The sequence below is a fragment of the Simochromis diagramma genome, unplaced genomic scaffold (assembly GCF_900408965.1).
Source record: "Simochromis diagramma unplaced genomic scaffold, fSimDia1.1 OVJJ01000171.1, whole genome shotgun sequence".
Taxonomy (NCBI): Eukaryota; Metazoa; Chordata; class Actinopteri; order Cichliformes; family Cichlidae; genus Simochromis; species Simochromis diagramma.
Window position 1 is genome coordinate 43698 of NW_024387222.1, and position 17290 is coordinate 60987.

Sequence of the window (17290 nt, forward strand, 5' to 3'; positions counted from 1 at the left end):
CTTAATATAAATGAGTAACAGTAGGGTGGACATTAGGTAAGGCTGCACTTTTGCAGTGATCTGCAAACGCATATATAAAACAGGTCCGCAGCTCCAAACCGTAGTAAAGGGACCTCTGGCTAATCCGTTGGGTTCGTGTCGGGCTCGTAGCTGAAAACTAGCTTTACTTTGTTGTCTGGGTCAAGTTTGTAAGAGACAGAGAGAGGCGTTGAAAGGCTGCTCCAGCAGAACTTATTGTTTCGGAAGAAAACACGAACACAGTGTCCAGTCGAGTCTTAATAGCTTACTTACAACTGGGCTCGTCAGGCTCTCTGTTTTGGCTACTGTGGTTATTATTATATTTACATGCTTCCAGCTCCCTGCATCAAAATAAACTATTTCCAGCAGTGCAATATGAGTCCTCAGCATCCCAGAAACGACACAGAAAGTCATGAAGTCAAACATAACTTTTAAAAACACAAGTATAGGCTCATAAGGCCACGATGGTAAAAAAAACTACATTTCCGCAAAATGACGTCACTTCCGGTTTCGGGCAGGACATGGAGGACATGTGATAGTTCACGCTGATGGACGTAGGAAGTGTTACAAACAGCTGATCGGATCGGCAAAGCGTGTTTCTGGAATATTATGTTTTTGTTGCTGCAAGTGCTTTTTATGCAGTTTTTGCAAAGCTGTATGTGGAAGGAAACTGTGACCGAGGACAAGCTGATGGCATAAGATGTAAGTACAACTCCTCCGGTTTCATATGCAAAAAAAATATTGCGCTAGCTTACGTGGTTGCAGTGCTACCGGGATTTAAAAATAGTTACGCAAATTGGAGCGTGTCCGCTCCGACCGGCTTTAAAGGGTTAAACAGGGCTGCTATTCATCTTTAGAGACACGTATCAGTGCCCCACTGAATGTGCTCTCTCCCTCAACTGCTTGGGAATTAAAAAGGTGTTGGCTCATCGTGTCTGCAGACTTTGTTGATTATATTTCTATGACATTATTCTGCAGTGACAAAGTGAGATATGTCACAACAAAAGAGCGAAAACTGAAAAAGTGTTTGTTTACATTGTTGAGTTAACACCGAATATAAAAGCTTCAGTGCTCTTTGGTACGGATTCTCCAGTTTTTTTATTTAAAAGTATTATAATTACGATTTTGATTATGTCCCCACATTCGTGTCAATGATGGTGATGATACTGGAGGATAAACGTGAGCTCTAACACATCTGCTCAAATTTACACAGCTTTCACCACTTCATTGTAGGGGTCGAGTTTTTCTTTATTTGTTACCTGTCTATGAATCTACAGTGTTCAGTTGAGTCACATTCCAAATATGCTGTGAAAAACTCTTTTTAAACGAGTCGTGCTGGAGTCAGTCAGATGATTTCCATAGAGAGGCACTTTGCATCAGCAGCACCATGCTCCAGTGCTCTGGGAGAGTTTATAGTCCTGAGAGTTGAACACTGGATGACTGACAGCTGTCCTTCATCACAACAGAAGCCACAGAAATCCTCCTCATCAAAAACATGACTTTGATCTGCGTCCTCATCTGGACTCTCCTGCTGCTGCTTCACAGGTAAAGTCCAGAGAATCAAACTCCTCTCCTCTATCAACATCTGTCCCTCTGAAATGAAGCCCACAAAACCATGAAGCTGCTTTATGTTTTTGTCTCTGTGTCCTCAGAGTCCAGAGGACAGATCACAGTGACTCAGCCTGGAGCAGTGAGCTCTGCTGTGGGAGGAACTGTGAGCATCAAGTGTAGGACCAGTCAGATGTTTATAAAAACGACCTTACAACTCTTGAGCGATCTCCAACACGACATACCTGGTACCAAGAAGGATGGAGGAGTTCCTAAACTGCTCATTTACTGCTAGCACTCGAGTATCAGGGATTCCAGCTCGTTTTACAGGCAGTGGATCAAACTCTGACTTCACTCTGACCATCAGTGGAGTCCAGGCTGAAGATGCAGCAGTTTATTACTGTCAGAGTCGGCTATCAACAGTCAGTGTGTTCACACAGTGAAAAACAGTCGTACAAAAACCTCCCTCAGTCAGACTGAACAGAAAAAGTGACTGCTGCAGCTGGAAGATACTGCAGAGACTGATACAGTTCACTGAGGACACACACACACACACACACACACACACACACACACACACACACACACACACACACAGTAGTACAGGTCCTCCATCTTTCTTTCACCCAAAAAGGGTTTAATTTGTGAGAGTAAACTTGTGCAGTGTAAACAGTAAAATGTAAACCTTGCAGCAGTTAAGGAGTGAAAGGCCATTTTTGTTGAAACACTTGTTTCCTGGTTAAGAGCATTGCTTAGAAACTCGTCTTTGGTTTACTTTTCATTTTCTGTTTGGGAAGATTGGGGAACATAAGGACCTGTTTTCTTGTTTTGGCATTGCTCACATCCAAAACAAATAAACTCCTCTATACCAAAAACGAACCTTCTTATCAACTCACATGATCTTGTTGTGCAAATAAAGTCATCCTGTTTTTATCAAGCTGTATAATTTCAAACATGAACATTGTTAAAATGATTTGGTCGATGTTTCATCTTTCACTTTGTTATTCTCCTGGTGTTTCATTTGTTCAACTGTGATGCTAAAGTTCAAAAAACAAATCCCAGAATTGTTTTCAGTTAAGCTAAGCAGTGGCTTCATGTTCTAATTATCTTTAACATTACAGGGCTCTAGAATAACTTTTTGCCTTGGTTGCACTGGTGCGCCACTTTTTCAACCGCATCGCTTAACACCGCGGTTTACATGTGCCCTTTTTTGGGGGGAAATTGCTGTCCATACAGACAATATTGATTTGTAAATGATTAACTAACAATCTTGTTCTTGTGCTTAAAGTGCTTTGGCACTCTTTGGCCATAAGAATGCAGAGATGGCACCGGGTGTTATGGCACGCCGTCTTTCTCTCGGTTCTGCAATGTTTGCATATTGTGTTCTTAGTGGTGTCCCTGCTAGCTTTGAAAACCCACTCCCTGTTGGTGTATGAGCGACAGACGCTTTTTAACACCCGTGACTCACTGCTGATGCTCCACAGTGTTAGCGAGCGAAGGGAAATCCCGCCGCCTCTGGCATCGGTGCCGGAGGAGCAGCTTCGCCGTGATCGCTGCTCTGCGCTTCCACAGGCCCCGCTGGTTTAGAAACTTATTCCCGTTAACGACAAGGAAGCAAGATGAACAGCAATTTTACTTGCTAGCAAGGGAGGCTGGTTGGAACCAGGCTCTTGGAGCTAAACGCTCCTCACCTGTCTGCTAGCCAGCATCAAATAAACAGCCTTCCTTGCAGCTTTTTATTCTGAGAACACAAACACCACTCGTTGTAAAACCCCCCTATGGTCACAAAAGGTTAAAACACTGCGTGTGTGTGTGTGGTGTGTGTGTGTGCGAGTATGTTTGTGTGTGTATGTGAGTGTGTATGTTTGTGGTGGTGCGTTTGTGTGACCTCCTGCTTATCAAAAGGGTCATAAAAGCAGGAAGCTTACTAACCAAGAAAACAGAACCCTCACATAGGATGTCCCTATAATGAAACACTACAGCCTCCCCCACCAACAAACAGGCTGGAGAGGTGGTCAGAGACAAAGGAATGTCTTTGACCATGCTGCTTGAACTAAGTCTTACACATTTAAGTAACACAATGACAACATTTAACAATTTGACTCCAACAGTCCCCCCTTTTTGTCAACTTTGTACTTAAATTTCCACTTATGCACCCTTGTGTTTGACAGTTCAGTATAGGCTTCATTCACACACAGCTCCTCACATCATTCACTTCCTACTGCTGCAAAAGTTCACAGTTCATACACGTACGAACGTGCTTAGCATTGTCCCTACGTCTCATTCATCTCACACACAGTAAACTACATCCTGCAAGGAAAACAAATGAATGTCAAGCATCAAAACAAGAATCACGTTCTCAAAAGAATATGCACTACAATCCAAATGTATGCAGACATAGGCATTCAAAACACATCCGTTGGTTTTTGGTTTGTCCATGTGGCTTCCAGCTATCTTCAAAGCTGTAGCCTGGTCAACACTCCTCTTATGACCCCTTTCAAACCCCCACAGCTTCTCACTGTAGACATCCTGTGGGGTGATAGAGTCACCTGGTGAATCATCTGCATTTACAACTCCTCTCCTTTCCTGTTGTCCACTTGCAGAAAAAGTTTTTTAAAGGAAATTGGATCAAGTTGTTTATGATCTTCTCCCCCCTTTTGAGTCATGTCCACCCATGGCTCAAAACTCCAACCAACTTATATAAGTGTACGTGATGTAAATGTAAACAAAAGAAAGCCCCTTTGACTGTCTGGCTTTTTCTTCATAATGATAGCCATATTAGGACACATAAAGGCAATGGTTTATATATCTATATATTTTAGCACAAATGACAATATAAAAAAATATCAAATCCTAACAAGGCCCATGTGTCAAAGTAACTGAGAATAAAAAACAGAAAACATGAAGGAGATATTCCTGGCCTGGATTTTTATAAGCAGATAATCTTAAAAATATTCTGCAATTTTGCATAATTTTAAAAAAGTTTACATTTCTTCAGTATTGAACAGCAGAAAATAGGCTTTCTTGTCCGAGGTCATTGAAGTAAAAGAAAAAAAAGAAAAAAAAAGACAGAGGCTGACAGCGCTGCAAACAACGGTAGACTGGTGGGTAATAAGCGAAGGAATAATGCAGAAAACAGATATTTGAGACGGGAAACTGTTCTTGAAGTACAGAGAGAGAGAGAGAGAGAGCTGTGCATGAAGTAGTGATTTTTATCTGGTGGAAACAAAACAGTAAAGTAAGAGGGAATTCATGACGATGTTTATCAGATGTGAAGAGTTTGTTGCTTCTTTTGCTGCTGGTTCAGTCAATTTTGCTTGTAGAGAGACAAAACCTGCAGCTCAGAATCAGCACAAAAAAGACGTAAACAGCGCGGACCCGACGCATCAGAATCAGTGAGCTGTCGGCTTTCAGCCCGATGGCGTGTCCGTCTACGTGCCGTCGTGTGAGAAAGCAGAGAAAGCTGATTCTGATGCGTCGGGTCGCGCTGTGTGTTTACACACTGTGTGTCTTTGTGTGGAATCCGTTTACCTGCTCTCATTTACTGTTTGGTGGTTGATAAAATACTTTTGTGATCTTTAAACCTGAGAGTTCCGGCGTTTCTGGGAAAATATATTTATGTGTTAAAACTCGATTTAGGATTTAATGAATCAATGTCGCTTTATTCAAGCTACTCACCTCTCTCTATCTGCCTGTACGTTCAAACGTACAGACGGACTACATGAATATCTGAACTACGACCAATCAGAGAGGTCCCACCCCTGATTATCTCTGATTGGTTTAGACCACGATAGGAGCATAATGTGTGTCGGTTGTTGACCACAGGGAGAGTTTCAGAGTCGCAGAGAGTATTTTAATTTATTTATTTTTACTCGAGTAGTTGGTCGTACCGCTAGCGACCTGAGATTATTTTTAATCGCACTTGCGACCAAAATTGGTTTGCACTCTACAGCCCTGCATTACATTCAATTTTTCTAACTTAGCTTTGCTCCAGTGGTAATTAGAGTGAAAGGACTTGAAACTCAAAGTTTTACTCGTCTCTGTAAAACAAATTATTCATACCACCTTTACTTAACAGGAGCTTTACTGTGATAGTTTTAATACATTCTTCTATATTTAGTATGGTTTTAATATTTTCGTATTTTAAATTACGCAGGATATATGATAAAACAATAATTTACTTGCAAAGAGTTTTAATTTCTACACAAATACTTTCATTATGTGGAAAAAAAGTATTTGAGATGGAATTGTTTTATTTGATCTGAGAACAAAAAGAAATTGTTCATTGTTAATATATTTAGATCATATAAACAATATACAGGGTACATTTAGCAAAGAAAGTAAGAGAGAAAAAATACTAACAGACGGGCATCTGAGGGTGAGGGGAGCGTGCCAAGCTCCAATCGACAGCACAGAGGGAGTTCAATGATGGCATCATGATTCTGTGAGCAGCACAGAAACCAGAAGCTAGGGTGGTGATGGGGAATGACCGACGGCAATTTCCTATGAACATCACCTAATGCTGTGTCACTGTGCTAAGCATACTTTGACAATCTGAAGAGGGTCTTCCTTTGTGTCATTGTTGTTGTCATTTGCATCATGACCACTTCTACAAGACTGCTAAAGTGATTCAACAGGTGGGATCATAACAGCAGTAAAACAACTGGATCCAATACCCTTTCCGAGAAAGGTTTTCTGCAGAGATAAAAAGGACAATAGAGGAGTCATAAGTATTCCCCCCACAGGAAGAATGCCTGAAGTGAGGCGATGAGGGTTGATAGAGGCCATAAAAAGGGGCTCTATCATATAATCATATATGCTTTAGAGGTATCAATTGTATAAATGATAGAGGTCTGATCCTTGGTAGTCTGCAAAGACTCTTCCAGAGTGTTCTGGCATGCACACACATCCTAAGGTCATGAGTGAGGTCGTACCTTCTTTATATAGTATGGGAGGACACCTACTCTGTATCTGTTTAAGTATAAGAGCCTTTGTTTAGGTGGACCGCTGGACTCCTGGCTCCAGCTTACACACACACACACACACACACACACACAACACACACACACACACACACACACACACACACACACACCACACACACAATTCCCAATAAAAGGCAGCAAGCGGAGGCCGTCGTTGGGGTCATTTTGTGGTAGACAACCGACGAGGCCTCCATTGCAAATAATCGATCGATCGCTGACTGTCTCGTTTTCTTCATGATGAATAAGTCTCTAAACCAGCGGGGCTTGTGGAAACACAGACCCAACAACACCCAGATAGAAAGACTAGTATTAATAACTGACTGCACACTTATTTCCACACTGTCATCCTCGAGTAGGTGAGAGGGAACGATGTCTTGCCCCAAAGACATTTTGTAGGTTTGGTGGCTCCTTAGAGTACGAGGACCCTGGATGACTGAGAACCTTCACAGAATCTATTTCAAGCTGAGCTCAAAGGTCATAGCCAAGCTTTTTTCAATACACTGCTCAGCTTTCTTTATCATAATCGTACACATCATGGTTTTGGGAGCTTCATTTCAGAGAAATAATTTTTTGCAAGACGAGAGATTGTTTCTCGAGACTTTCTCCAACTTTTCCTTGCTGTGCAAAAAATGATGGTATTTGTTTAAGAGATCTACAGTGTGTGGTGTGTGTGTGTGTGTGTGTGTGTGTGTGTGTGTGTGTGTGTGTGTGTGTCCCTCAGTGAACTGTATCAGTCTCTGCAGTATCTTCCAGCTGCAGCAGTCCCTTCAGTTCTGTTCAGTCTGACTGAGGGAGGTTTTTGTACGACTGTTTTTTCACTGTGTGCTCACCCACTGACTGTTAGGATAGTGCCAACTCATACAGTAATAAACTGCTGCATCTTCAGCCTGGACTCCACTGATGGTCAGAGTGAAGTCAGAGTTTGATCCACTGCCTGTAAAACGAGCTGGAATCCCTGATACTCGAGTGCTAACAACAGAAATATGAGCAGTTTAGGAACTCCTCCATCTTTCTGTTGGTACCAGGATAAATGGTTGTTGTTATAAACATTCTGACTGGTCGTACACTTGATGCTCACAGTTCCTCCCACAGCAGAGCTCACTGCTCCAGGCTGAGTCACTGTGATCTGTCCTCTGGACTCTGAGGACACAGAGACAAAAACATAAAGCAGCTTCATGGTTTTGTGGGCTTCATTTCAGAGGGACAGATGTTGATAGAGGAGAGGAGTTTGATTCTCTGGACTTTACCTGTGAAGCAGCAGCAGAGGAGAGTCCAGATGAGGACGCAGATCAAAGTCATGTTTTTGATGAGGAGGATTTCTGTGGCTTCTGTTGTGATGAAGGACAGCTGTCAGTCATCCAGTGTTCAACTCTCAGGACTATAAACTCTCCCAGAGCACTGGAGCATGGTGCTGCTGATGCAAAGTGCCTCTATGGAAATCATCTGACTGTCACAATGAAATCCTTCGTGCTTTTTCTGTCTGAATTAATGATGTCTTTTCTGTTTTTGCTTAGTTTCCTATTAATTGATATTAAAAATTACTCAAAATTAAATTGCAGTTTCCATATGGATTACAGTTACAGTTAATGTGTAACCTGCCCCTTACCCTGGGACAGGCTGGGTAAAGCTCCAGCCTCTCCAGAATCCTGTCAGATAAGATCACAGATGAAATAGAAAGCGTGACATCATCAATATTTTTTATAACTTTCATTTGATGCTTTTTTTTAATATATATAAATTTGTTGGCCCAACAGCTAATTTAGGAAATTATATAGGTGACTCATATACTGAAATGATCAGTATTCAGTGTTTAACAGAATGGCTTATTCGTTTATTAATGTCAATCGTAAATGATCAACTGTAATGAATATTATCCGTAGTGTCCATCTTAACACAAGGTCACTTCTTCTGAAAAGAAAAACAAATTATCATCAAGAGAACTAAAACCATGAATAACAATAATCAAGAAATATAAATTAACACAGAACACTTGGTCCAGACCCACGGGCCGTGAAAGCTATTTTTTGTCACGGCTGGGGCGGCAGTCGTGTGGAGGGTGAGAAAGGAGTTCTCCTGAACCTCCAGCCTGACGAGGCAGGAAGCTGGACCAGGCTCCTCGGGCCCCCCCGCGAAAACAGTCTCAGAACCAGTGGGCACCGCAGCCCCTGGCACACACAGGACAGAACCAGCGGGTGCGGGGACCTCTGGCGGGCGCAGGACAGACTGCAGCTGCGCGGAGCACTGACCCTGCTCAGGCAGCGACAGCCGGGTGCAGTCCTCAAGCTGGGTTCTTAGCCTCCAGGGGTCCAGAGTCGGCTGAGGGCTGTAATTTACCCTCTGGTGAGGCCCTGGAGCAAGTAACAGTCTCTAAACTAGCCAGCTGTTGAGGAACGGGTTGCAATTTTAACCAGTGTTTGTCTCTCTCTGCAAAAAATACGTACTGAGAAAAAGAAGTCCAAAAACCGGAGGCACAGACGCAGCCTCCCGTACAGAGGGAAGGTCTGTGAAGACGGAGATGGCAATTAGATGACCTTGGGCCTAGCGGGGATACCGGAGGCCGAGCTAAACGAGCTTGCGGCTGTGCAGCTAAACGAGCTTGCGGCTGTGCAGCTAAACGAGCTTGCGGCTGTGCAGCTAAACGAGGTAAAGACAGCGAGCAGGAGAAGGAACAGGCAACAAAACAGTTCTCCTTGTCATCTGCTGCAACAAAATAAAGCCCCTGAATAAACTGTCCCACAGTCCAAAACAGAAAAGGGTCCTTCTCACTCACCACAGCCGGCAATTCTGAAGTCCTAATATCCGGCTGTGGGGTAAGTAAGTAAGTAAGTAAGTAAAATTTATTTATATAGCACTTTTAAGACAAAAACGCTGTTACACAAGGGCTTCACATAAAAACATGTTCAAACGAACAATATTAGAAGAAAATAAAAGCATATCAAACAAGCATATAGTACAATATAAAATATAAAATAAGACAAGACGCCGGCGGCGCGATCGTCGCTCCTCCCTGCCGATGGCTCCGGCGGGTCGGGCAAAAACCTCCAGCAGGAGAAGCTGACGTGACTGTTCCGGAGCGGCCGTTGTCCGCTGCTTGCTGGACAAAGTCTGTGGATTCCCGAGCTTGCACCACCCCCGGGCTTTATGCAGGTTGCGAATTAAGTCCGAAACTCCCTTGAGCTGACAGAGGTAGGGATTTCCTTCCAGGATCGCCTCGATGGCTTTTAACCCCACCACTTTTGCCCCTTGCGTTGGTGGTGTGGGTTACCCAGTCCATCAGGCGTTGGATTGCGTGCGAGGTCGCTCTCCCCAGACAAAGCTGCTGGATCCATCTTGTGGTCGAGTCGTACTGTCACGGGCTGGGGCGGCAGTCGTGGGGAGGGTGAGAAAGGAGGATCCAATAGCAGACAATGGCGGAGGTGCAAGTGGTTTTTATTTACAGTGCACAAACCAAGGTGTGGGCAGAACCGAACATAAACCTAAAACTGGGAAAAACTAATACAACATGGAGGACATGGAGCGAGGAGCAGAGAGACACGAAGAAACATGGAATAATGTAGACTACAACGGGAGCTTCACAGAGAAACACAGACAGACATGGCATTAAACAGACAACACAACAGAGAGCACAGGAAAACACAGGGCTTAAATACACGGGGAGTAATCAGGGAATGGCCACAGGAGGAGACACAGCTGGGAGCAATCAGGCTAACGAGACAGGGGAGAGGTAAAACTGAACACACTGACATGAGACATGAACTTTCAGAATAAAACAGGAAACTAACAGACACAGAGAACCAGACAGGACACTGAACTTGACAGGCAGACTCATGAGCAGACACAATAACACCATGGACAGACAGAGAGAACACAGGCAGGCATGAAACAAACACACTAACACATAGCAAACCTAAACAAAAGACAAAACAGAACAACCGAGAACAAAGAATAATATAAAGAAACACAAAACACCGAGTCCTCAGACTCAGGACCATGAAAGCTATTTTGATTGAAAACATATATTATGTTAATTTATAATGACGCAGAGTTGGTAAAAGAGGAAGAATTTATAGATTATCTGGGATGAAGAATAGTTGAGTTCTTTAAAATAAATAACACAAAAACATCTGCCTTCATTGAATGAAAGCATTGAATAAATAAAAATATTTATATTTTTATTGAGATTCATAAAAAGCTTTATTACTTAAAGAAGTACAACAAATCAGACTGCTTATGTAATGGAGTTATTTCTAGGAAAACGTCTGTCAGAAGATTGATCCACAGAGGGAGAAATAGCCATATGCTATGAGATGATGAATTAATGACGTTTGAAGCAAATGCTTAAATTTACAACACGTGTTCTTTGGTCAGAGTGGCAACCCAGGTAACTGTTGGTATGACAATATATATTATAATGAGGTTGTTATTACACATTATGTTGAAAACAGCAAAGCTTTTGGAGAATTTCACCAGCCATTTGTACAGTACTGCACGTAAAAACAACACAGAAGAGCTACTGATTGAAGGTGTTAACTACAATTTCAAATGGAAACAGAGGATAGCTGGATCTGAAATAAACACTGGATGCTGGGAAATGGTGCAAAGTAATTGAACGACCGGTCTACTACAAACCATTTCATGGGGAAACAAGATTATCTTTGTACTCATCTTGGAATAATGAGGAAACAAAGTATTTTGAGTTCAAGAGGTGAGCTTGCATGTATCAGCATGAGGTCCAGGAAATCATCAATCAGCTGAAAAACTAAATCAAACATAGAGAAAAAAACTTTATTACTGTCAAGTTACACTCAAGAACTGGCAAAGACTGGATTAGACTTTGCCAGTAAAACATTAAAAGGTCAAAAACAGTTAAAAGATGAAGTTTTTTCAGCATGACTGGAAGAGAAAATTACAAAGGAGAAAAACTGATCTGACGCAAATCACAACATCTGTCAAAGATGGTGGAGACAAAGTTATGGCACTGATGTTATAAACATTCTGACTGGTCGTACACTTGATGCTCACAGTTCCTCCACAGCAGAGCTCACTGCTCCAGGCTGAGTCACTGTGATCTGTCCTCTGGACTCTGAGGACACAGAGACAAAAACATAAAGCAGCTTCATGGTTTTGTGGGCTTCATTTCAGAGGGACAGATGTTGATAGAGGAGAGGAGTTTGATTCTCTGGACTTTACCTGTGAAGCAGCAGCAGAGGAGAGTCCAGATGAGGACGCAGATCAAAGTCATGTTTTTGATGAGGAGGATTTCTGTGGCTTCTGTTGTGATGAAGGACAGCTGCCAGTCATCCAGTGTTCAACTCTCAGGACTATAAACTCTCCCAGAGCACTGGAGCATGGTGCTGCTGATGCAAAGTGCCTCTCTATGGAAATCATCAGACTGACAGAAACATGCAAGTTAGAATAGAATAGAAAGCCTTTTTTTGTCACTATAAAGTTGTACAAAGAGATACAGAGAAAATGAGACAAAGACACAAAGTTGCAGGGGGAGAAGTGCCAGAAACACATTATATTAGATTAATATTTCAAACATGACAAAATGCTAATCTTACAGCAGCAAAATGATTGTATCTCTACAGTTTTAAACATTTCTTATGCACAGAGTGGATAGTCAAAAAAATTGAATCATCACAAATACATTATTTTATATTTATTACTTTCATTTTTTAGTCTAATATAATTCTTATTGTCACGGTTTCTGAGGCAAGCTGCATGGTGTTATGAATGAAGGACCCAAGATTCAGGCACAGGCTGTGATGCGAGTGAGCTTTTATTCCAACAGGTGAAAACACACAAAAAAAGTGAGGATGGCGAAGACAGAACTAAGGCTACGTTCACACTGCAGGCGAAAGCTCATCAAATCTGATTTTTTTGACCCTGTCTGCTGACAGATGGAGAGAATAGTCAGACTGTTCCCTGTTTGTGAAGGACTGCTAGGAAAGTTTAACATAACTGTCTGTGCTGAATCAGTCTTATTAGGTAATGTTCAAATAATGTGATCATCCCAGTGTTTTCAGTGTGGGAGAAAGTACTCAGGGCCTTCAAGTTACACACTATGAAAGGCAGCAACAAGTTTAATGTTCAGAAACCTAAAGTCTGTATCAGCAGCAGAATGGAGCTAAAAATAAATGTTTGTTTCAGTTCTATGAAGCTTTGAGTATTTTGGATCAGTAGCTGCTGTGTTTGTTGCATCATATTGCTGTAACTGTTTATATGCTTTATATATTCTGAGCTAAGTTGATCTATAGTGTTACATCATATTCTATAAGGATGTTATGTGTTTGTAGACTTTCTGCCCAGTTTGACCCATTTAGCAGAAGTCAGCCTGTTAAGGCTCTGATATCTATTCTGTGTGACTTAAAGCAGTTATGACATGGTCTGATTTTCTCACCCAATAAAGGAATATTTCATATATCAGTCTACTCTTCATTCTATCAGACACAGTTATCACAGCTCGTACATTTTCTTTTTACACATATATGTAAGCATTGAGCCAAATGTAATAATGGCAACATATTAAATGAACAATAGTTGTCTCTTATATATAATACATCTGTATATACACTGTCACAGATACTTGTCTTTGAGTGAAGAAATGAATGACCAACAAGACATTTTTCTCCTTCATTTCTGTCACACAAAGCTGTATGTAACGTTTCTCGCGGTTAGTATCATGGTTGCTAGGCAACCTGAACAGCGCGACACAGGCTAGACCGTCCCATTTCACAAGCCTCTCACTTCCGCACTTCTCGTACTCATAGTACGCACCGTAGTGCGCGTAGTGCGCGTACTTCAAGCGTGCAGACCCTGAATTGGGACACAGCCACGGGCTTTACACAGAGACCTGACTGAACTGGAACAGAGGGAGCATGGGAACCAAACCTAGGAACTAGAAATCACAGCAAAAGACATAACCAGAATAACCTAAAGCATAAGATAATAATAATTAACACAAAACACTGGGTCACATGACCCAGGACCATGACACTTATAGCACTAGAATTAAATAATAAGGGAAGGATTCTGGATCAGCATCATGATGAAAACTTGTGGCCGTAGTATATACAGTATTCTGGAGAAGGTATAAAATGTCACCGTATGTGTGTGTGTGTGTGTGTGTTTTATGTGTATGGATTTTTTAAATTATTACTCATCATATATTACTGTCTATTAAACCTGATTTTTTCATCCCCATGATAGAACAGAGAAAACCCAACTCAGGAGTGGTCCAAACATTTATAATTCTTTATTCAATCATCTTCCGGAAGAGAGAGACCCCACACAGCCCAAAAGCCAGTTGCAAAATCTCTAGAAATCTCTGTACCAGTTGTTGTATAGCAGAGGTGCTCAAGCATAAAAACAATAATAAACACAATGCTTTGGTTCTATAACATTTTTCTATCATTACTTTATTTTGGATTAGGTGCATGAGCTTTTAAGTATGGATAATTAAATAATAGATTAATGAAACACCAGAGTGTGCCCTGTTCTGAGATGTACAGCAAGTGGAGAGTGACAGATGAGATGAGAAGGAAGAGTGACTCACAGGCAGAGCCGAGTTCATTTCCCACAGTTTTGTTGTTTAATGCTTCCGAGCGCTGTCACCAATCTTTGCATTTTATTATCATCTCATAACACTTCTTTAATCAGCTACCATCTCTGCTGTGGACTTTTTACTGTCTACAGTCTCAAAGCAACACAGACCTCCATCACTATCTGCAGCAGGAGCAGCAGCAACCCCTCAACAGCAACAGTGTTTGCTGTTATTCAGCCTGGTTCCATGTGCCCTTTTGAACTTTGAGCACCCGTCCCTTCCAGCATCTCTGCACGGCCCTGCTCAGAATCATTCATCTGTTTTAGGTTGACATTTTATATGTTTTGTAGAATAACAGGACAAACTGTGAGACTGGAAAGACCTGAGTTTCATGCTCTGTTTTGTGACGTAGTGTGTAATGCTCAGCAGTATTATCATTTTAACTGGTTTCTGTGCGCGATCTGAAGACACTAAGTGTTGTGAGAGAACATAAAACTGTTTTGATGCATTTGTGAGGTTTTACCTGATGAGTTTTAAGTTTTGTGATTGTAGCTTGAAAATTAAATTTAATGTTTAGAGTTATGAGAAAGAAGGTGGAAGCATTAAAGTGATGTATCTTAACAGTTGATAATGTAAATGACCAAATTGGATTATTGGAATATAGTTTTATTGTGTTTCGTTGTTTTTTATGTAAAAATTATGATATTAATATGTCATGAAATTATGATTTAAAGAATTCATATTGTTGAGTTTGTTTGTTTCAGAGTCAGAGAGCCGTGTCTCTCTACAGTCAGAGGTTTTTGTACGGCGCCTCAATGAGTTTGTATCACTGTGGTACACGTTCGGTGGAGGAACCAGACTGCAAGTTGGAAGTAAGTCAGCCGTAGAGCTTTTTTTTTTTAATGTAATTTTCTTTTCTTTAATTTCATTTAATATGAAAGGCTGGGAAACTTTTTGTGTAACTGATTAATTATTTTATTCATAAATTTTGTCCTAAGAAACAAAGTCAGCTTTGGAAATGAATATTCAGACACTCAGGACAATTTCCAATGAAAAAAGTTAAGCTGCACAGAGTGAAGATAAAGATCTCTGGTGTTCTTATTGTATCATATCATTTAAAACAATGTAAGCAATAAAAAAACACACATGAGGTAAGTAGTGGTATTGAGTTTCTTATCCAGAACAAGCTGTTTTTTATTATGAAGAACTTTCCAGTGTAGTTTGAACATATTTCAGCTCAAACTGTGTGATGATTCTCTCTGTGCTGATATGCATGAGAGGTTTCTTAAAGGGAAGTGAAACAATGTGTGAGTGAATGACTGGTGGAGCAGAAAAAACACCTGACAGAAACTTCTTAACGGAGAAAATCAAATTGGGGTTCCTGTCCTCTAAGCTGATTGGTGTTTCCTAGGTGATGCCCGCCCCGCCCTGAAGGTGCTGGGTCCCTCCAGTGAGGAGCTGAAACAAGGGGAGGCTACAGTCATGTGTCTGGCCAACAAGGGCTTCCCCTCAGACTGGAGTCTGTCCTGGAAGGTGGATGGCAGTGGCAGCATCAGCTGGGAGGAGAGCAGGAGCCCCGTGGTGCAGGAGAACGACGGCCTCTACAGCTGGAGCAGCACCCTGAGGCTCCCTGCAGACCACTGGATGAAGGTGGGCTCTGTGACCTGTGAGGCCACCCAGGGCTCCCAGACTCTGGTCTCAGAGCCACTGATGAGAGACCAGTGTCCCCAGTCCTGAACTATATGTGACTTTCATGCTGGTCTTACTTTCACACTGCTTTTTTTTTTTTTTTCCAATTCCTTCTCTCATTTTTCATTGCTTTGTTTAAAGTTTAAAGTTTGTTTAAAGTTTTAAAGAATAAAAAAATATCAATATTAAATAAGAATCGAGTCTTGTCTTACTTTTGTGGTGATGTGAATTTTAAACTCTAAATAATGATTTCCAGGGTTCTAATTGGAAACCAGTGTGCTATCTGTAGTCAATATGAGTCAGTAGAATTAAGTCACTTTGAATACATGAAGTAAAGCAAAGTTTATGTTAAAGAGTAAGTGCGAAGGGGAATTGAGAGACACTGCCATTACTAAGCAGGATATTAAAGACATTACATATATGCAAATTTATTGCATGCTGTGTAATGAAATGTTTCAGCATGTTGCAGTTTGTTGTATGAAACACTGACTGTGCAGGTGGAGCAGAAAAGCGCTGTATAAGAATGAGTCTATTCTCGTGATCAGTGTTGGGGTAGGTATTTTAAGAAGTCATTTAATATACAGAGTTTTTTTTGTTAAAAGTATTCAGTACGTTATTTTGGTGTTTTTTTTTCTGTAAAATCACCTGAAACACAACATGTCATAACTGTCATTGAACAATATGAACTTGTAGGCTACAGTCTCTCACACCAACATAAATCCCTATCCTAACGACGACACACACATTTTCTTTCTCTTGGCATTTAGGTATATGAATACCTGTCAAGGGTCCTTGACATACAGGTCTCCGACTCGGAGGACAAAAATTAATGTCCTGTGTCTTAGGAGGGCAGGATTGCTTTGCTTTTTGATTATACAATGCTTCGCAGTATTAGTTTTGCCTAACAACCTGTTTTTGACTCCTAAATTGTCATTAATGCAACCGCTCTACATAACAGTGTAACTGATTATAAATCTTTTATTCATGAACCTACACATTACGTTTTATTTACTAGTTGTATGTATTTTAATAGAGCAAGAGGTGGACCACACGTTTGAAGAGCTGCTGGTCTTTATAACTGGGGCTGACTTACTTCCACCACTGGGGTCCTGCAACATAGACTTTTATGATCAGGAGTCGGGGATACGCATCGATGTGCAGCTTATCCCTGTATCTTCCGAGACGTGTTGCATACGAGGATCAATTTAAAGATCTTATGAACACTGCATTAAAAGGATTCCTGGGATTTGGAAAGCTGTAGCTGCATTTACATGAACTGATGCTGGAAAGCTGTGGTTAAAACCTGTGGCCTTTTGGGAGGAAGTTGTCTTATTCTAAGTGTTCTGAAATGGGATTGCTCCTGGGCTTCTTCAAAATTGTACATTTTAAAAGTGTTTAGTATAAAAGTTTTTTGTTTTTACAAATGTGACTGTATATAGTTGTATTTATAGTCCCGTTAAGACAGGTGGGGTATGCATGCAACAAGCCATGCACCAAAAAGTGA

General features: G+C 41.3%; 1 pseudogene; it reads left to right on the forward strand.

Moving 5' to 3' along the window:
• Positions 1-1513: 1513 nt before the first annotated feature.
• Positions 1514-15917, forward strand: LOC120746591 (annotated as a pseudogene).
• Positions 15918-17290: the final 1373 nt, after the last annotated feature.